This window comes from Gadus morhua, chromosome 1 (genome assembly GCF_902167405.1).
Source record: "Gadus morhua chromosome 1, gadMor3.0, whole genome shotgun sequence".
Lineage (NCBI taxonomy): Eukaryota > Metazoa > Chordata > Actinopteri > Gadiformes > Gadidae > Gadus > Gadus morhua.
Window position 1 is genome coordinate 1,220,427 of NC_044048.1, and position 20,611 is coordinate 1,241,037.

The window sequence follows — 20,611 nt, forward strand, 5'->3', positions numbered from 1 at the left end:
CTGATTAACCTGTATCGTTGACGACAACACAGTTTCAATTCTCTCACTTGTTTCGAACATTAGCATTCGTCAACATCTTTGGTAGGTTAAGCATTGCGTGACCTCATTTGATCAAAATAGCACTGACCTGACTTTTCTCAGGCAATCAAATGGAGATGCCGGGGATTGAACCCGGGGCCTCATACATGCAAAGCATGCGCTCTACCACTGAGCTACATCCCCTTACGGCTCAAGAATGTGCATTTTAAACCTGCTGCGGAACACACCAAGGGTTTTCTCGTCCATGGCATTCAGCACTTGGACCTGACAACACTAGTCTTCGGATCTATCAGACCTTTAAATATTAACATTTTATGTTTGGAGAACATGTTGTCAAAAAACATAGAATGCTAAGAGCCTGTCCAGATAATGCCAGGTTTTAAATATGAAGCCTTCTACATGCTTAGATTAACATTTGCACTGGTTTCATGCAGTTTCACCGTAATATGTGCATGTGTTGGCCGAACAAGGGAATGAAAAATCGTATTCAGATAGAACCGTTGTCGGCAGGATTCGAACCTGCGCGGGGAGACCCCAATGGATTTCTAGTCCATCGCCTTAACCACTCGGCCACGACAACACACTGTTGGAGTACCAAGTCTCTGGCTTTTTGTAACAGGAAGAGTCTGGAACACTTAGGGTAGGTTAAGCCTTGCTTGATCTAATTTTGAAATAGTCTTCAAATTGACTGAAGCTAGCTTTGATCACATCTTGGAGACGGCAGGCATTGAACCTCAGGCCTTCTACATGAGAAGCATACGCTTTGCCGTTGAGAGAAGTCTCCTGTGTTACTTAAATTGTGCATCTGTAAAACCGATTCCTGAAGCTTTGCTTAACGATAGAAGGGACAAATAGGTCATCAGTTGGCACTAGGGTATCATACATTTTATAGAGAATTTTGCTCGCCTGCCGCCGTTGTCATTGATGGAAAGTCTATTGCATTGATGGATTGCAAGTTTGCAACCAGAAGCAAGATTGCCAGTTAGGAAAATTCCGTTTTTTTTAACTGCAAGAAACACTTTGATCACATCTACACCAGATGATGCTGTTGCAAATAGTGTATGTACTGCTGGGAGTTGAACCCAGGGTCTCCTGTTTACACGACAGGCGCTTTCACCCGCTAAGCCACAGTACCCCTATTGTAATGTTTACTTGAGACAGCAATGAAAAAGGTCTCAAGTAGCGTGACCCGATCATGTGTTAAGCTATCAGAACTGGCGGCTAAAGGAATTCCAATTGAGTAGGTTACTTACATTATACAACTTACTGATGTTATTAGAGCACTGCCTCTTCTGTGAACTAGACAGTCACTATGACAGTCCCAGCCACAGCACCCCTCTCAGTTCAGGAGAAATGCTTCAGCAAATGATTGGGAATACAACAAAAGAGGTCTGCAGTACCATGACATATTTCTGTTGATCCTTTAAACAGTCCCTTAAACATACACTGATTAACCTGTGCCGTTGACGGCAGGATTCGAACCTACGCGAGGAGACCCCAATGGATTTCTAGTCCATCACCTTAACCACACAGTTTCGACAGTTCAATTCTCTCTCTTGTTCAAACATTAGCATTCTGCAACAGTTTTGGTAGGTAAAGCATTGCGTGACCTCATTTTGTTTAGACATTCATTACACAGTAACATTCAGCAATGTTTCGTGATCGGATCATTTTTGACTTCTACCTTATAAAAGGTATACAAATTGGAGATGCCGGGGATTGAACCCGGGACCTTATACATGCGAACCATGCGCTCTACCACTGACCTACATCCCCTTTATGCAATAATTACTACATCTCTGCTATCAATACCTGAAGCTTTGCTTAATGATACAGCCAATCAATAGGTTGACTTGCACTAGGCAATCCTAAGAGATTAAGATATTTGGCCTGCCTGCTAAAAGCAGAGGTGGTAAACTGGTGTGGTAGATTTCAAGCTTAATCAGCTTAATCCAAGAATGTGCATTTTAAACCTGCTGCGGAACACACCAAGGGTTTTCTCGTCCATGGCATTCAGCACTTGGACCTGACAACACTAGTCTTCGGATCTATCAGACCTTTAAATATTAACATTTTATGTTTGGAGAACATGTTGTCAAAAAACATAGAATGCTAAGAGCCTGTCCAGATAATGCCAGGTTTTAAATATGAAGCCTTCCACATGCTTAGATTAACATATTTGCACTGATTTCATGCAATTTCACCGTAATATGTGTATGTGTTGGCCGAACAAGGGAATGAAAAATCGTATTCAGATAGAACCGTTGTCGGCAGGATTCGAACCTGCGCGGGGAGACCCCAATGGATTTCTAGTCCATCGCCTTAACCACTCGGCCACGACAACACACTGTTAGAGTACCAAGTCTCTGGCTTTTTGTAACAGGAAGAGTCTGGAACACTTAGGGTAGGTTAAGCCTTGCTTGATCTAATTTTGAAATAGTCTTCAAATTGACTGAAGCTAGCTTTGATCACATCTTGGAGACGGCAGGCATTGAACCTCAGGCCTTCTACATGAGAAGCATACGCTTTGCCGTTGAGAGAAGTCTCCTGTGTTACTTAAATTGTGCATCTGTAAAACCGATTCCTGAAGCTTTGCTTAACGATAGAAGGGACAAATAGGTCATCAGTTGGCACTAGGGTATCATACATTTTATAGAGAATTTTGCTCGCCTGCCGCCGTTGTCATTGATGGAAAGTCTATTGCATTGATGGATTGCAAGTTTGCAACCAGAAGCAAGATTGCCAGTTAGGACAATTCCGTTTTTTTTAACTGCAAGAAACACTTTGATCACATCTACACCAGATGATGCTGTTGCAAATAGTGTATGTACTGCTGGGAGTTGAACCCAGGGTCTCCTGTTTACACGACAGGCGCTTTCACCCGCTAAGCCACAGTACCCCTATTGTAATGTTTACTTGAGACAGCAATGAAAAAGGTCTCAAGTAGCGTGACCCGATCATGTGTTAAGCTATCAGAACTGGCGGCTAAAGGAATTCCAATTGAGTAGGTTAATTACATTATACAACTTACTGATGTTATTAGAACACTGCCTCTTCTGTGAACTAGACAGTCACTATGACAGTCCCAGCCACAGCACCCCTCTCAGTTCAGGAGAAATGCTTCAGCAAATGATTGGGAATACAACAAAAGAGGTCTGCAGTACCATGACATATTTCTGTTGATCCTTTAAACAGTCCCTTAAACATACACTGATTAACCTGTGCCGTTGACGGCAGGATTCGAACCTGCGCGAGGAGACCCCAATGGATTTCTAGTCCATCACCTTAACCACACAGTTTCGACAGTTCAATTCTCTCTCTTGTTCAAACATTAGCATTCTGCAACAGTTTTGGTAGGTAAAGCATTGCGTGACCTCATTTTATTTAGACATTCATTACACAGTAACATTCAGCAATGTTTCGTGATCGGATCATTTTTGACTTCTACCTTATAAAAGGTATACAAATTGGAGATGCCGGGGATTGAACCCGGGACCTTATTCATGCGAACCATGCGCTCTACCACTGAGCTACATCCCCTTTATGCAATAATTACTACATCTCTGCTATCAATACCTGAAGCTTTGCTTAATGATACAGCCAATCAATAGGTTGACTTGCACTAGGCAATCCTAAGAGATTAAGATATTTGGCCTGCCTGCTAAAAGCAGAGGTGGTAAACTGGTGTGGTAGATTTCAAGCTTAATCAGCTTAATCCAAGAATGTGCATTTTAAACCTGCTGCGGAACACACCAAGGGTTTTCTCGTCCATGGCATTCAGCACTTGGACCTGACAACACTAGTCTTCGGATCTATCAGACCTTTAAATATTAACATTTTATGTTTGGAGAACATGTTGTCAAAAAACATAGAATGCTAAGAGCCTGTCCAGATAATGCCAGGTTTTAAATATGAAGCCTTCCACATGCTTAGATTAACATATTTGCACTGATTTCATGCAATTTCACCGTAATATGTGTATGTGTTGGCCGAACAAGGGAATGAAAAATCGTATACAGATAGAACCGTTGTCGGCAGGATTCAAACCTGCGCGGGGAGACCCGAATGGATTTCTAGTCCATCGCCTTAACCACTCGGCCACGACAACACACTGTTAGAGTACCAAGTCTCTGGCTTTTTGGAACAGGAAGAGTCTGGAACACTTAGGGTAGGTTAAGCCTTGCTTGATCTAATTTTGAAATAGTCTTCAAATTGACTGAAGCTAGCTTTGATCACATCTTGGAGACGGCAGGCATTGAACCTCAGGCCTTCTACATGAGAAGCATACGCTTTGCCGTTGAGAGAAGTCTCCTGTGTTACTTCAATTGTGCATCTGTAAAACCGATTCCTGAAGCTTTGCTTAACGATAGAAGGGACAAATAGGTCATCAGTTGGCACTAGGGTATCACACATTTTATAGAGAATTTTGCTCGCCTGCCGCCGTTGTCATTGATGGAAAGTCTATTGCATTGATGGATTGCAAGTTTACAACCACAAGCAAGATTGCCAGTTAGGACAATTCCGTTTTTTTTAACTGCAAGAAACACTTTTATCACATCTACACCAGATGATGCTGTTGCAAATAGTGTAGGTACTGCTGGGAGTTGAACCCAGGGTCTCCTGTTTACAAGACAGGTGCTTTCACCAGCTAAGCCACAGTACCCCTAATGTAATGTTTACTTGAGACAGCAATGAAAAAGGTCTCAAGTAGCGTGACCCGATCATGTGTTAAGCTATCAGAACTGGCGGCTAAATGAATTCCAATTGAGTAGGTTACTTACATTACACAACTTACTGATGTGATTAGAACACTGCCTCTTCTGTGAACTAGACAGTCACTATGACAGTCCCAGCCACAGCACCCCTCTCAGTTCAGGAGAAATGCTTCAGCAAATGATTGGGAAGACAACAAAAGACGTCTGCAGTACCATGACATATTTCTGTTGATCCTTTAAACAGTCCCTTAAACATACACTGATTAACCTGTACCGTTGACGGCAGGATTCGAACCTGCGCGAGGAGACCCCAATGGATTTCTAGTCCATCACCTTGACCACACAGTTTCGACAGTTCAATTCTCTATTTTGTTCAAACATTAGCATTCTGCAACATTTTTGGTAGGTAAAGCATTGCGCGACCTCATTTTGTTTAGGCATTCATTACACAGTAACATTCAGCAATGTTTCGTGATCGGATCATTTTTGACTTCTACCTTATTAAAGGGATTAATTCTTAATCAAAGCGTCACCGAAACTACAATTTGGAGATGCCGGGGATTGCACCCGGGACCTCATAAATGCGAAGCATTCCCTCTAACACTGAGCTACATCCCCTTTATGTAATAATTACTACATCTCTGCTCTCAATACCTGAAGCTTTGCTTAATGATAAAGCCAATCAATAGGTTGACTTGCAATAGGCAATCCTAAGAGATGAAGATATTTGGCCTGCCTGCTAAAAGCAGAGGTGGTAAACTGGTGTGGTAGATTTCAATCATGGAGCGGGGGATCCAATGGATTTCTAGTGCATCAGCTTAACCGCTTGGCCAGGACAATGGTGCTTATCAACCCCAAGTCTATCAGTTGTTCGAACAGTAACAGACTGCAATGCTTGAGGCTGTGTCATCAAATTGTGAAATAGTCCTACACCCTTGACCACAGCTTGCTTTGATCACATCTTAGTGATCGGACCTCAGCACTCCTACATGAGAAGCTTTACAGATGAGCCGAAAACAGATAACTTCAATTGTACATGTGGCAACCGATACATGAAAGTTTGCTTGACGATACAAGAGGGGAAATCGGTTATTGACTGGCAGTACGGTATCATACATTTCTTAGAGAAGTAGTCTGCGTACAGATAGCAGAACTGGCCAACGCTTGTCGGCAGGCCTGAATCTTCGTCATGACGCAACAATGTTTTTCTCTTCTGTGGCTGTCAACACTTTGTGCATAAACGTACCGTACTCATATCAATGTGTTGACCGGCACTAGCTTTTGAGCGCACACTAGCTTTTGAGCGCACAAAAGCGTGCGCTTTTGAAATCGCACGCACTGATTAACCTGTATCGTTGACGACAACACAGTTTCAATTCTCTCACTTGTTTCGAACATTAGCATTCGGCAACATCTTTGGTAGGTTAAGCATTGCGTGACCTCATTTTATCAAAATAGCACTGACCTGACTTTTCTCGGGCAATCAAATGGAGAGGCCAGGGATTGAACCCGGGACCTCATACATGCGAAGCATGCGCTCTACCACTGAGCTACATCCCCTTTATGTAATAATCACTACATCTCTGCTATCAATACCTGAAGCTTTGCTTAATGATACAGCCAATCAATAGGTTGACTTGCACTAGGCAATCCTAAGAGATTAAGATATTTGGCCTGCCTGCTAAAAGCAGAGGTGGTAAACTGGTGTGGTAGATTTCAATAATGGAGCGGGGGATCCAATGGATTTCTAGTGCATCAGCTTAATCGCTTGGCCAGGACAATGGTGCTTATCGACCTCAAGTCTATCAGTTGTTCGAACAGTAACAGACTGCAACGCTTGAGGCTGTGTCATCAAATTGTGAAATAGTCCTACACCCTTGACCACAGCTTGCTTTGATCACATCTTAGTGATCGGACCTCAGCACTCCTACATGAGAAGCTTTACAGATGAGCCGAAAACAGATAACTTCAATTGTACATGTGGCAACCGATACATGAAAGTTTGCTTGACGATACAAGAGGGGAAATCGGTTATTGACTGGCAGTACGGTGTCATACATTTCTTAGAGAAGTAGTCTGCGTACAGATAGCAGAACTGGCCAACGCTTGTCGGCAGACCTGAATCTTCGTCATGACGCAACAATGTTTTTCTCTTCTGTGGCTGTCAACACTTAGTGCATAAACGTACCGTACTCATATCAATGTGTTGACCGGCACTAGCTTTTGAGCGCACACTAGCTTTTGAGCGAGCAAAAGCGTGCGCTTATGAAATCGCACGCACTGATTAACCTGTATCGTTGACGACAACACAGTTTCAATTCTCTCACTTGTTTCGAACATTAGCATTCGTCAACATCTTTGGTAGGTTAAGCATTGCGTGACCTCATTTGATCAAAATAGCACTGACCTGACTTTTCTCAGGCAATCAAATTGAGATGCCGGGTATTGAACCCGGGGCCTCATACATGCAAAGCATGCGCTCTACCACTGAGCTACATCCCCTTACCGCTCAAGAATGTGCATTTTAAACCTGCTGCGGAACACACCAAGGGTTTTCTCGTCCATGGCATTCAGCACTTGGACCTGACAACACTAGTCTTCGGATCTATCAGACCTTTAAATATTAACATTTTATGTTTGGAGAACATGTTGTCAAAAAACATAGAATGCTAAGAGCCTGTCCAGATAATGCCAGGTTTTAAATATGAAGCCTTCTACATGCTTAGATTAACATATTTGCACTGATTTCATGCAGTTTCACCGTAATATGTGTATGTGTTGGCCGAACAAGGGAATGAAAAATCGTATGCAGATAGAACCTTTGTCAGCAGGATTCGAACCTGCGCGGAGAGACCCCAATGGATTTCTAGTCCATCGCCTTAACCACTCGGCCACGACAACACACTGTTAGAGTTCAAGTCTCTGGCTTTTTGGAACAGGAAGAGTCTGGAACACTTAGGGTAGGTTAAGCCTTGCTTGATCTAATTTTGAAATAGTCTTCAAATTGACTGAAGCTAGCTTTGATCACATCTTGGAGACGGCAGGCATTGAACCTCAGGCCTTCTACATGAGAAGCATACGCTTTGCCGTTGAGAGAAGTCTCCTGTGTTACTTCAATTGTACATCTGTAAAACCGATTCCTGAAGCTTTGCTTAACGATAGAAGGGACAAATAGGTCATCAGTTGGCACTAGGGTATCACACATTTTATAGAGAATTTTGCTCGCCTGCCGCCGTTGTCATTGATGGAAAGTCTATTGCATTGATGGATTGCAAGTTTACAACCACAAGCAAGATTGCCAGTTAGGACAATTCCGTTTTTTTTAACTGCAAGAAACACTTTTATCACATCTACACCAGATGATGCTGTTGCAAATTGTGTAGGTACTGCTGGGGGTTGAACCCAGGGTCTCCTGTTTACAAGACAGGTGCTTTCACCAGCTAAGCCACAGTACCCCTAATGTAATGTTTACTTGAGACAGCAATGAAAAAGGTCTCAAGTAGCGTGACCCGATCATGTGTTAAGCTATCAGAACTGGCGGCTAAATGAATTCCAATTGAGTAGGTTACTTACATTATACAACTTACTGATGTGATTAGAACACTGCCTCTTCTGTGAACTAGACAGTCACTATGACAGTCCCAGCCACAGCACCCCTCTCAGTTCAGGAGAAATGCTTCAGCAAATGATTGGGAAGACAACAAAAGACGTCTGCAGTACCATGACATATTTCTTTTGATCCTTTAAACAGTCCCTTAAACATACACTGATTAACCTGTACCGTTGACGGCAGGATTCGAACCTGCGCGAGGAGACCCCAATGGATTTCTAGTCCATCACCTTAACCACACAGTTTCGACAGTTCAATTCTCTATTTTGTTCAAACATTAGCATTCTGCAACATTTTTGGTAGGTAAAGCATTGCGCGACCTCATTTTGTTTAGACATTCATTACACAGTAACATTCAGGAATGTTTCGTGATCGGATCATTTTTGACTTCTACCTTATTAAAGGGATTAATTCTTAATCAAAGCGTCACCGAAACTACAATTTGGAGATGCCGGGGATTGCACCCGGGACCTCATACATGCGAAGCATTCCCTCTAACACTGAGCTACATCCCCTTTATGTAATAATTACTACATCTCTGCTCTCAATACCTGAAGCTTTGCTTAATGATAAAGCCAATCAATAGGTTGACTTGCACTAGGCATTCCTAAGAGATGAAGATATTTGGCCTGCCTGCTAAAAGCAGAGGTGGTAAACTGGTGTGGTAGATTTCAATCATGGAGCGGGGGATCCAATGGATTTCTAGTGCATCAGCTTAACCGCTTGGCCAGGACAATGGTGCTTATCAACCCCAAGTCTATCAGTTGTTCGAACAGTAACAGACTGCAATGCTTGAGGCTGTGTCATCAAATTGTGAAATAGTCCTACACCCTTGACCACAGCTTGCTTTGATCACATCTTAGTGATCGGACCTCAGCACTCCTACATGAGAAGCTTTACAGATGAGCCGAAAACAGATAACTTCAATTGTACATGTGGCAACCGATACATGAAAGTTTGCTTGACGATACAAGAGGGGAAATCGGTTATTGACTGGCAGTACGGTATCATACATTTCTTAGAGAAGTAGTCTGCGTACAGATAGCAGAACTGGCCAACGCTTGTCGGCAGGCCTGAATCTTCGTCATGACGCAACAATGTTTTTCTCTTCTGTGGCTGTCAACACTTAGTGCATAAACGTACCGTACTCATATCAATGTGTTGACCGGCACTAGCTTTTGAGCGCACACTAGCTTTTGAGCGCACAAAAGCGTGCGCTTTTGAAATCGCACGCACTGATTAACCTGTATCGTTGACGACAACACAGTTTCAATTCTCTCACTTGTTTCGAACATTAGCATTCGGCAACATCTTTGGTAGGTTAAGCATTGCGTGACCTCATTTTATCAAAATAGCACTGACCTGACTTTTCTCGGGCAATCAAATGGAGATTCCGGGGATTGAACCCGGGACCTCATACATGCGAAGCATGCGCTCTACCACTGAGCTACATCCCCTTTATGTAATAATCACTACATCTCTGCTCTCAATACCTGAAGCTTTGCTTAATGATACAGCCAATCAATAGGTTGACTTGCACTAGGCAATCCTAAGAGATTAAGATATTTGGCCTGCCTGCTAAAAGCAGAGGTGGTAAACTGGTGTGGTAGATTTCAATCATGGAGCGGGGGATCCAAGGGATTTCTAGTGCATCAGCTTAATCGCTTGGCCAGGACAATGGTGCTTATCGACCTCAAGTCTATCAGTTGTTCAAACAGTAACAGACTGCAACGCTTGAGGCTGTGTCATCAAATTGTGAAATAGTCCTACACCCTTGACCACAGCTTGCTTTGATCACATCTTAGTGATCGGACCTCAGCACTCCTACATGAGAAGCTTTACAGATGAGCCGAAAACAGATAACTTCAATTGTACATGTGGCAACCGATACATGAAAGTTTGCTTAACGATACAAGAGGGGAAATCGGTTATTGACTGGCAGTACGGTGTCATACATTTCTTAGAGAAGTAGTCTGCGTACAGATAGCAGAACTGGCCAACGCTTGTCGGCAGACCTGAATCTTCGTCATGACGCAACAATGTTTTTCTCTTCTGTGGCTGTCAACACTTAGTGCATAAACGTACCGTACTCATATCAATGTGTTGACCGGCACTAGCTTTTGAGCGCACACTAGCTTTTGAGCGAGCAAAAGCGTGCGCTTATGAAATCGCACGCACTGATTAACCTGTATCGTTGACGACAACACAGTTTCAATTCTCTCACTTGTTTCGAACATTAGCATTCGTCAACATCTTTGGTAGGTTAAGCATTGCGTGACCTCATTTGATCAAAATAGCACTGACCTGACTTTTCTCAGGCAATCAAATGGAGATGCCGGGGATTGAACCCGGGGCCTCATACATGCAAAGCATGCGCTCTACCACTGAGCTACATCCCCTTACTGCTCAAGGATGTGCATTTTAAACCTGCTGCGGAACACACCAAGGGTTTTCTCGTCCATGGCATTCAGCACTTGGACCTGACAACACTAGTCTTCGGATCTATCAGACCTTTAAATATTAACATTTTATGTTTGGAGAACATGTTGTCAAAAAGCATAGAATCCTAAGAGCCTGTCCAGATAATGCCAGGTTTTAAATATGGCGCCTTCTACATGCTTAGATTAACATATTTGCACTGATTTCATGCAGTTTCACCGTAATATGTGTATGTGTTGGCCGAACAAGGGAATGAAAAATCTTATTCAGATAGAACCGTTGTCGTCAAGATTCGAACCTGCGCGGGGAGACACTAATGGATTTCTAGTCCACCGCCTTAACCGCTCGGCCAAAGCAGGGGCATAAAGGCCAGCTTGAAGGGGGGAAAAAAAAATGAGAAAGGGGGGAAAAGGGGGAAAGAGGGAAGAAGAGAAAAGAAAAAGAGGAGAAAATGATTGACAACAGGTGAAATTCTTAGCATTTAATATGCAAAATAATGCTTTTTGAAGAATAAACATACTTATTAAGTGATTTATGGGTTTGAACTGCAAGCCATTTACATAGAATATCTTGAAATTGCCCTGTTTTGTTTGTTATTAATGCTTTTTAAATGATATATATGATATATATAATGAATATTTGTTTCAACAAGTTGAACACTCTTGCCAGGATTTGCACCTGGTGTCTCCCACCCCAAAGATGGACGTGTTACTATTGCACCACAAGAGTTGTTTTTTTTGTTGTTGGTTTTTTGCAAATAGTTACATCAGCAACTATTCTGTTTTTTGTTTTTTTGCAAATAGTTGCAACGGCAACTAATTATTATTATTTTTTGCAACAGCAATCATACTTATTTTTCAACAGTGAACGTTAACATATTTTCTGATATGAAATAAAAAATATTACAATAAAAAAGAATGCGTATTGGGGTTATTACAAGGAGCTTCTCCACTCCTCAAGGGTCTGTCCGGATGCAGGGCAGTACCATTTTCCACGTAACTGAGAGTGTCCAGTTTTCTTTGATTTGGGTTGACCACACAGCTTGCACTCATAGTGGTAGCTCTCTTTAGCCTGTCGCTTCTTTGGGGGCTCACCTTTCCTTATTCGCTCCTGGTTCTCAAGGGCTGCCTTGTGCAATCGCCATTCACGCTGGCGATTAAGGTGACCTAGTGCCTCTGGGTGTGCTTGGTGAGGGAGCCTAGGTTGGTCAGGACAGTAGAAGGTGGATGACCAGCCCTGGGAGGATCCTGAGGGTGGTGGGTGGGTGGAAGACCAGCCCTGGGAGGATGCTGAGGGTGGTGGGTGGGTGGCAAACCAGCCCTGGGAGGATGCTGAGGGTGGTGGGTGGGTGGCAGACCAGCCCTGGGAGGATGCTGAGGGTGGTGGGTGGGTGGCAGACCAGCCCTGGTTGGACGCTGAGGGTGGTGGGTGGGTGGAAGACCAGCCCTGGTTGGACGCTGAGGGTGGTGGGTGGGTGGAAGACCAGCCCTGGGAGGACGCTGAGGGTGGTGGGTGGGTGGCAGACCAGCCCTGGGAGGACGCTGAGGGTGGTGGGTGGGTGGCAGACCAGCCCTGGGAGGATGCTGAGGGTGGTGGGGGTGCAAGGGGCTGGTAAGTGGACCAGCCTTGAGTGTGAGTTGGGGGTAGCTGATGGGCAGAGGAGTACTCCTGGGAGTGTTCCGGGGGTGCCTGGAGATAAGAAGTCCAGCTCTGGTAGTTTGTTGGGGGCGGCTGGTAGGTAGAGGACCAGCTCTCCATACAGCTGCTTCCAGCGGAAGCAGCATCGTGCTTGGTAATAGCTCCCCCACCTGTGTGTGGAATGGCACATGGTACAGGTGTCCTGGAACTGCGTCGCTGGCGGATTTTTGCCTCACCCTCATGGTTCTCAGGCTCCTGGAACTCCAAAAGAGTGTGTCCATGCTGAACTGGCTGTGTTGGTAGGTCACGAGCATCCAGGAGGGATTCCTTAGCTAAGGCAATCTGCTGTGGAATCTGCACGCCCTGTAGCAAAGAGTCCCGTTCCGTTCTCTTTTGGCGATCGTGCAGCCTGCAGAGACAGAAAACAAAACACAGTGAGTTAATTGTTTAAAATGTTCAAGTATCCAATTCAATCAATTCATGAAGATATAAAAGATGAACTCACCAGCAGGACACGGTGGTGGTGTTGATGGTTACCAGTACCAGGTCACTCCTGTCCATGATCTCTCTGGAGTCCTCCACTAGTTGCTTGATATGGGAGTAAGCCATTGTGATGGATTGGGGTATGGCAAATGTCCTCCCTTGATTGTCCTTTGGCCTATTTCTGGCTTCCTTATACTCTTTTAACAGCTTAAGAGCAACACACTCTTACACTCTGTTGTGGTCTGGTCTGTGAGCAGCCTGACCATGGACCATGAACAATCTGCAAATAGATGACCAGATCACATAGTGCTCATCGTATATGCCTGTTCACATATTGACATAAATATACTCATACAAATTCTAAAGAATGCAGCTATATGAGATGTAGATACCTCTCGGCTGCTTGCTGGCCTGGAGCAGAGCCACTGCGCTTTCGCGAAGCTCTCCAAGGTCCTGGCAGAGTCGTTTTTTTGGTCTTGAGGGTGTATCTGGTGGGGGTCTGGTCATAGACATTCAAGAATGCGTACAACCTCAAAATCTCTGCCACTTCACCGTTGGAGAGTGCAGTGATGGTTCGGTTAAGCCCAACCAGGTACCCTGCCAAGGCATCAACTGCCTCCCATCCAGCAATCCCTCTGGCATCACACCTAGTGTCCTGTTACAAGAATTGAACCAATAAAGCTGATATTAAACATCTGATAATATAAAGAAGCCCACATTTCTAACGGTGAAACATTATCGACTTTACCGGAGCTGGAGTAATGAGCCCACTCTCTTCAAATGAGGCGAGGACATCGATTGGGGAGTGGACAGGACTTGCAGTGGCATCTCTCTCATCAATTAGGGAGTGGACGGGACTTGCAGAGGCCTCTCTCTCCTCAATTGGGGAGTGGACGGGACTTGCAGAGGCCTCTCTCTCCTCAAATGGGGAGTGGACGGGTCCTGCACAGGCCTCTCTCTCCTCAAATGGGGACCGGGGAGCTGACCTGGGCTTGGGGCCACCGCTTCCAATTTCCTGAGGTGATTAATAAAAGAATACATTTATCTTTTAAAGGTTTTTTGTGTCTGTTTTTCATCAAAAATGAACTGTTTATTAGTTCTCCAATATTTTTTTGATGTCTGATATACTGTTGACATAATATTACCTGCAATGTGAGGTCATGAGCCTGTGGTACGGTCAAATCCGGACATTCATCCTCGAGGTCTTCATTGAAGATATCTGGCAGGATGCCATCATTAGCCTCATCATCAATATCACCAACCTGCTGTCTCAGAAGATCTCCTCTGTTTGACTGTGCGAGAAGATACTCCACAGCAATACGCTCTCCTGCAATAAGTATTCAGTGAAAAATGATTGTGTTATTGCCTGCCATGTCACAGTATAGGATTGATCATCATCAACAGCAGACATTTCTTACCGGTAGGTTTCCCAGGGGGGATAAACTCTGGAAGAAGAGGTTTTCCCAAGACTTTCTGGCTGAGCGCAATCACGTTGGACATCAAGCGAATGTCATATATCTTTGTCTTGGATGTCTCAGTCATACCAAGTGCTTGTGCTGACCGGTTCAAATTCCACCTTGACAAACCCTCAAGCATGTACATCTGAGTGTGCAATGCATTGCATCTCCACCCTGATGAGATCAAAAACAGGATCACTGATTACAACAACTTGCAATATTATGTCAACATTCAATAGCAAAATATACCATATGTGTGTGAGGTTTTAACATGCCTGGAATGAAAGCACACTGGTGCTTATGGAAGCTTTCCAGAGAGGAGGACCCTCTGCCGCATCTTAGGACATCCAACGTTTTGTCTCCTTTCTCCAGCCCTGACCCAATGTTGGTATAAAGCTGCACTCCTGGTGGATCCTGGATGCAGGCAAGGTGCTTCTGCTGTACCTCCCACACTCGAGACATGTGCTCGTGGTTGATGAGGTGCAGCCCGGTGCCGTCCACAAGCTGCCACATGGAGTCTAGAAGCCTTTTGATGAGGGCACGGGTCTCCTCCACTCCCCGGGTTTTCCTTCGGCAGTGCTTGGCTAGCTCTTTAGAGCTGATGCTCGCCAACACCTGGGCATCTGTTGGCTGATGGCCCTGATGTTTCTTCTTCAGCTCTGTCCGCTTGGCCTCTTTCAGATGACAGACGTCCTGCATGTCCCACTCAAAAATGCAGCTCGACAATTTAGAACAGAAGGTACCATACAGTGGATGGTGTTCCGTGGTGAGACCTCTTGTGAATCGCCTCATGAAGTGGAACATCTCCAACCGCACAGTGGATGTCCATGGCCGAAACCAATTTAGAACTGGGCCCACTCCTGTGTTCACAAGATCATGAATAATTTTTTTTTATTTGTAGTCAGACTAACTCACCAACTGCCTTAATTTGGCAAAAAACATCAACACAAATTACAGGTAACTCACCTCTGTCACTGCAACAGTCTCTATCCACATAGATGGCGTCTGGCTGTGGCTCACCAGCATCCCTGTACCGTTGGACGATACCTTGACAAAGGTCATCAAGCCCAGCCCCCTCGCCGGTTGTGAGGACAGAGTTGAGGACTTGACCATACTCGTTCCCCACATTGGTCATCCATGTTGCGGTGCCCTCAATTCCCCCAGCCAGTTTTTTGGTGACCTATATAAAAAAAAAAGCATACATCATTAGCACATGTATTGTTATCCAACCCTAAAAGAATAAATGAGCTCAAGCTCATGTAGGTGTACATTCACCTTCTTAGTGGAATCAAGCTTAAGAATTTTGCCAAACGTTGAAGTTATGACACCTTTGAGCTCATCAAGGTGACTGACAACATCGTTGGTATGCACTGTCTCAAACCACTGGGCCAGGGGCACGGGACAGAAGGATGGTGGCTTGAGATAAACAGCCTTGGACTGCTTCAGGCTGGATCTCCTGTGAAATTCACAATCTGTGAAATAGTCACAGGATCTCCTAGCCCACTCCTCACTGTGTGCCTCTTGAAAGGCCTGCTGCAGGTAACTGGAGCTATTCCCTGCTGTTCTGGGACGCAAAAGTGTCACGCATTTTCGGTCCAGTGCCAAATGTGTTGTTAACACAGCAGGGAATTTGTTGCGGTTAGAGGGGTCGAGCTGCTTTAAAATGCACTACTCCAAGGACAGAAAGTTTGCGATGGTTTGCACTGGCTGCACCTTGGGTAATCTCCCCCTATCAAGTAGTACCTTGAATCCACATCAATGACCTCTCTGACCTTGGTGTAAATACCAGAGTGGTGCAGTTTTCTTTTGCACTGAGGGCATTTCAGAGGGATGCTCCACATGCGCATTGGGGCCCACAGGAACATCCTCTACCTAAAATAGTCATCTGGGTTTGGAGGGGCCACAGATCTGATTGGACTTGGGGGGTAGTGCCAATTTTGGCTGATCTCCTGTCTTAGCTGCCCACTCGCTTCATAGATGATGTGGGCAATCCACTCCCGGTCACCTGGCTTGATGACCCGGAGGAATGGCTTTGATAAAAACCTAGCCCGGCTAACCCCTTGAGAGCGTAAAGGGACTGGGAACCCCGGTGCTGGTGCTGGTGCTGCTGGAGGAGGAGCAGAGGCAGGGGCAGGAAGAAGTGGTGTGCCTCTCTGAGTCGCTGGTGCCATCTCAAATACTCTGGAAGGGACAGGAGCAGGAGCATCTTGGAGACGGATGTTTGATGTCGTCTCCTTGGCTGTGAGGCAGACTGGAGCTGGAGCATCTCTGGGACAGAGGACTGGCGTCGGTGTCATCGCCTGGGCTGGGGTAGTAGAGGGATGGGCTGAAGGGGCTGGAGGAGAAATGTTTGGGAGGTCTGGTGGAGATAAGACATGACACTTCTCGAGGTGCTCTGATAATCTGACAGCACCCTCAGCCTTTGTACCGCAGTGCTGACACTGCTCCTGCACATGGAAGTCTGACAGGTGCTGCGTAAAGTGGTCAGAGAGCACTTCCTGAGCACAAAGGGAGCATGTAATAAAGGTACTGGCTGAACTTTCCAGACTTCCAGCTGCTGCACTGGCCTTTGGTGCGTCTGGTGTATCTGCTGCAATAGCCTTTGCTGCGTCTGGTGTATCTGCTGCTCTACTGCTGTTGGCCTGCACTGCCTGTGGACCTGCAGCGGTCCCTGCCTGCTGTCCTAACTGGGGGAGACAACATTTTGTATTTACTCTCTAAATCCTCTTATCCTCTAAATCAAACAATACTCTGCATCAAAACAAGTCAGTTGGAGAATCAATCACATACAACGAAGAACCAGCCATGGGAAAACAGCTGTAGAGGAAGCATTTGTCAGCATGTTTGTCTCACATCATATGTTTAAAGATTCAATGACAATGCTTACATCATGGTAGCCACATTTGCAGGGGATCTTTTTCCCAAAAATGTCAAATTTTCTGACAGCTAGTCCAAATATAGGGGTCAGGGGACAATTCTTAATCCTCTCTATCACTGCCCTCCAACGTCTTCCCCCAGGTCTCTGGCCAGTAGACAACTTGTGTTTCCCCTGGGCAAACCGGACCATGCCACCTGCCCAGTATGAATCTGGCTTTCCCTCCTTTGGCATCTCTATAGGACGAGAGGCAGACATTAGGCTGCTGTAGGCAACATACATGCACAAGCACACACACACACACACACACACACACACACACACACACACACACACACACACACACACACACACACACACACACACACACACACACACACAGACACAGACACAGACAACAGTAAACAGTAAACAATAATGAAAGCATTGAATAATAAGTACTTAAAAAGATAAGAGTAAATAAAAACTAGAACTGCAAGCAGTTATGCAGGGGTCCAAGAAGTGTGCATTTCGCCGGCACAACGCGACAAGAAATGTGTGTTTCGCCGGCACGACGCGAAGCATGTGTTCAAAACGCTACCCTGAACCTGTGGATACAAAGGATTTGACTGTGGTAGGAGTAGCGAGAAGTCAGTGTAGCGTTTTCGCGGCGAAATTTTGTAGACGATATACAATTTCCTCGTTTATTGCGCCCCCTAATGGCGAATTTTTCCGAATTTTTTATCGAACGACGATAAGGTTAACACCAACATGTGTGTAAAATTTGGACTCGATCCGATGTCTAATTTTGGATTTCTTTGGATTTTTGATATTCCACGTCTAATTTAGCTAATATACCAATATTCAAAACGCTACCGTTTCGTCGTCAAAGGTCGCATCAAAAGAGTGTTTCGTGCATTCTTTGCGTGTGCGTCTGAAGATGTCGTGTGCAAAGTTTGGTGTTGATTGGTCGAGAAATGTGGGAGGAGTAGCGAAAAAACAGTTTTGCGGTTTTCGCGATTTTGCGAAAAAAAATTCTAGACGCAAATGGGCGTGGCCTATGCCAAAAGATGCAGCAGACTCCAGTGAATATGTGTGTACAAGGTTTTGAATGTGGGAGGTTCGGTGTGGGAGTTATAGCCCCAAACGCGTCTTTCCTTGGTATAGCGCCACCTAGTGGCCGGCGTGTCTGGATTTTGTTATCTGAGTAGCGGTGCCGGACCTGGATCTAGTCATGCAATTGGCGTGTCGGCACCATTTACGGTTTGGGCTGTGGGCCCACTTTTAGCGCGGGAAGTATAACTAGAACTGCAAGCAGTTATGCAGGGGTCCAAGAAGTGTGCATTTCGCCGGCACAACGCGACAAGAAATGTGCGTTTCGCCGGCACAACGCGAAGCATGTGTGGAAAACGCTACCCTGAACCTGTGGATACAAAGGATTTGACTGTGGTAGGAGTAGCGAGAAGTCAGTGTAGCGTTTTCGCGGCGAAATTTTGTAGACGATATACAATTTCCTCGTTTATTGCGCCCCCTAATGGCGAATTTTTCCGAATTTTGTATCGAACGACGTTAAGGTTAACACCAACATGTGTGTAAAATTTGGACTCATTCCGATGTCTAATTTTGGATTTCTTTGGATTATTGATTTTCCACGTCTAATTTAGCTCATAAACCAATATTCAAAATGCTACCGTTTCGTCGTCAAAGGTCGCATCAAAAAAGTGTTTCGTGCATTCTTTGCGTGTGTGTCTGAAGATGTCGTGTGCAAAGTTTGGTGTTGATCGGGCGGGAAATGTGGGAGGAGTAGCGAAAAAACTGTTTTGCGGTTTTCGCGATTTTGCGAAAAAAAATTCTAGACGCAAATGGGCGTGGCCTAGGCCAAAAGATGCAGCAGACTCCAGTGCATCTGTGTGTACAAGTTTTTGACTGTGGGAGGTTCGGTGTGGGAGTTATAGCCCCAAACGCGTATTCCTTGGTATAGCGCCACCTAGTGGTCGGCGTGTCTGGATTTGGTCGTCTGCTTAGAACTCAGGGACCTGGATCTAGTCATGCAATTGGCGTGTCGGCACCATTTACGGTTTGGGCTGTGGACCCACTTCTAGGGGGGAATAATAATAAACACTACAAAAACAATAGGGATCCAACCTGTTGGCTTGGACCCCTAACTAGAACTGCAAGCAGTTATGCAGGGGTCCAAGAAGTGTGCATTTCGCCGGCACAACGCGACAAGAAATGTGCATTTCGCCGGCCCAACGCGAAGCAAGTATTCAAAACGCTACCGTGAACAACATGTGGATATAAAGGTTTTGACTGTGGGAGCTTCGGTGTGGGAGTTATAGCCTAAAACGCGTTTTCAGAACATTCCATTGGCCAAATAGGAGATAGAAAATGTCGTCGTTTTTTGGCGCCGCCCTGTGGCGAAATTTTCCAAAGACAATTTTCCTTTGCCAAATAACTCCCGCCCACATTAATAATTCTTGGCCATATTTTCTATATAGACTCGGGTTTGCCCCTTGATGGTTTCCCTTGAGTTTGAAGAACATTTCTTTGGCCAATTAGAAGATATACAATTTCCTCGTTTATTGCGCCCCCTAACGGCGAATTTTTCCGAAATTTTTATCGAACGTCATTAAGGTTAGCACCAACATGCGTGTAGAATTTGGACTCGATCCGATGTCTAATTTTGGAATTTTTTGGATTTTTAATTTTCCACGTCTAATTTAGCTAATAAACAAATATTCAAAACTCTACCGTTTCGTCGTCGAAGGTCGGATCAAAAAAGTGTCTATCATTTCTTGGCGTGTGCGTGTGAAGATGCCGTGTGCAAAGTTTGGTGTCGATTGGTCAAGAAATGTGGGAGGAGTAGCGAAAATACAGTTTTGCGGTTTTCGCGATTTTGCGAAAAAAAATTCTAGACGCAAATGGGCGTGGCCTATGCCAAAAGATGCAGCAGACTCCAGTGCATATGTGGGTACAAGTTTTTGACTGTGGGAGGTTCGGTGTGGGAGTTATAGCCCCAAACGCGTATTCCTTGGTATAGCGCCACCTAGTGGCCGGCGTGTCTGGATTTGGTTATCTGAGTAGCGGTGCCGTACCTGGATCTAGTCATGCAATTGGCGCGTGTGCAGCATTTACGGTTTGGTCTGTAGTCCCACAAGTACGGGGGGAAGAATAATAATAATAGGAAAAATCCTTACAAAAACAATAGGGATCCAACCTGTTGGCTTGGACCCCTAACTAGAACTGCAAGCAGTTATGCAGGGGTCCAAGAAGTGTGCATTTCGCCGGCACAACGCGACAAGAAATGTGCGTTTCGCCGGCACAAAGCGAAGCATGTGTTCAAAACGCTACCCTGAACCTGTGGATACAAAGGATT

At 45.0% G+C, this 20,611-nt stretch overlaps 13 non-coding genes across 13 annotated transcripts; all 13 read right to left on the reverse strand.

Annotated features, from left to right (window-relative positions):
* Positions 1-150: 150 nt before the first annotated feature.
* Positions 151-222, reverse strand: trnaa-ugc (transfer RNA alanine (anticodon UGC)). The gene has a single exon. It is a non-coding gene; the product is annotated as a tRNA-Ala (tRNA).
* A 315-nt stretch (positions 223-537) lies between these two features.
* On the reverse strand, positions 538-619 carry trnas-aga (transfer RNA serine (anticodon AGA)). Its single transcript has one exon. It is a non-coding gene; the product is annotated as a tRNA-Ser (tRNA).
* Positions 620-1,743: 1,124 nt separating this feature from the next.
* Positions 1,744-1,815, reverse strand: trnaa-cgc (transfer RNA alanine (anticodon CGC)). Its single transcript has one exon. It is a non-coding gene; the product is annotated as a tRNA-Ala (tRNA).
* Positions 1,816-2,301: 486 nt separating this feature from the next.
* trnas-aga (transfer RNA serine (anticodon AGA)) lies at positions 2,302-2,383 on the reverse strand. The gene has a single exon. It is a non-coding gene; the product is annotated as a tRNA-Ser (tRNA).
* Positions 2,384-3,507: 1,124 nt separating this feature from the next.
* trnaa-cgc (transfer RNA alanine (anticodon CGC)) lies at positions 3,508-3,579 on the reverse strand. The gene has a single exon. It is a non-coding gene; the product is annotated as a tRNA-Ala (tRNA).
* Positions 3,580-4,065: 486 nt separating this feature from the next.
* Positions 4,066-4,147, reverse strand: trnas-aga (transfer RNA serine (anticodon AGA)). The gene has a single exon. It is a non-coding gene; the product is annotated as a tRNA-Ser (tRNA).
* Positions 4,148-4,628: 481 nt separating this feature from the next.
* Positions 4,629-4,702, reverse strand: trnat-ugu (transfer RNA threonine (anticodon UGU)). The gene has a single exon. It is a non-coding gene; the product is annotated as a tRNA-Thr (tRNA).
* Positions 4,703-6,242: 1,540 nt separating this feature from the next.
* On the reverse strand, positions 6,243-6,314 carry trnaa-cgc (transfer RNA alanine (anticodon CGC)). Its single transcript has one exon. It is a non-coding gene; the product is annotated as a tRNA-Ala (tRNA).
* Positions 6,315-7,184: 870 nt separating this feature from the next.
* trnaa-ugc (transfer RNA alanine (anticodon UGC)) lies at positions 7,185-7,256 on the reverse strand. Its single transcript has one exon. It is a non-coding gene; the product is annotated as a tRNA-Ala (tRNA).
* A 317-nt stretch (positions 7,257-7,573) lies between these two features.
* trnas-aga (transfer RNA serine (anticodon AGA)) lies at positions 7,574-7,655 on the reverse strand. Its single transcript has one exon. It is a non-coding gene; the product is annotated as a tRNA-Ser (tRNA).
* Positions 7,656-8,135: 480 nt separating this feature from the next.
* On the reverse strand, positions 8,136-8,209 carry trnat-ugu (transfer RNA threonine (anticodon UGU)). Its single transcript has one exon. It is a non-coding gene; the product is annotated as a tRNA-Thr (tRNA).
* A 1,540-nt stretch (positions 8,210-9,749) lies between these two features.
* On the reverse strand, positions 9,750-9,821 carry trnaa-cgc (transfer RNA alanine (anticodon CGC)). Its single transcript has one exon. It is a non-coding gene; the product is annotated as a tRNA-Ala (tRNA).
* Positions 9,822-10,691: 870 nt separating this feature from the next.
* trnaa-ugc (transfer RNA alanine (anticodon UGC)) lies at positions 10,692-10,763 on the reverse strand. The gene has a single exon. It is a non-coding gene; the product is annotated as a tRNA-Ala (tRNA).
* Positions 10,764-20,611: the final 9,848 nt, after the last annotated feature.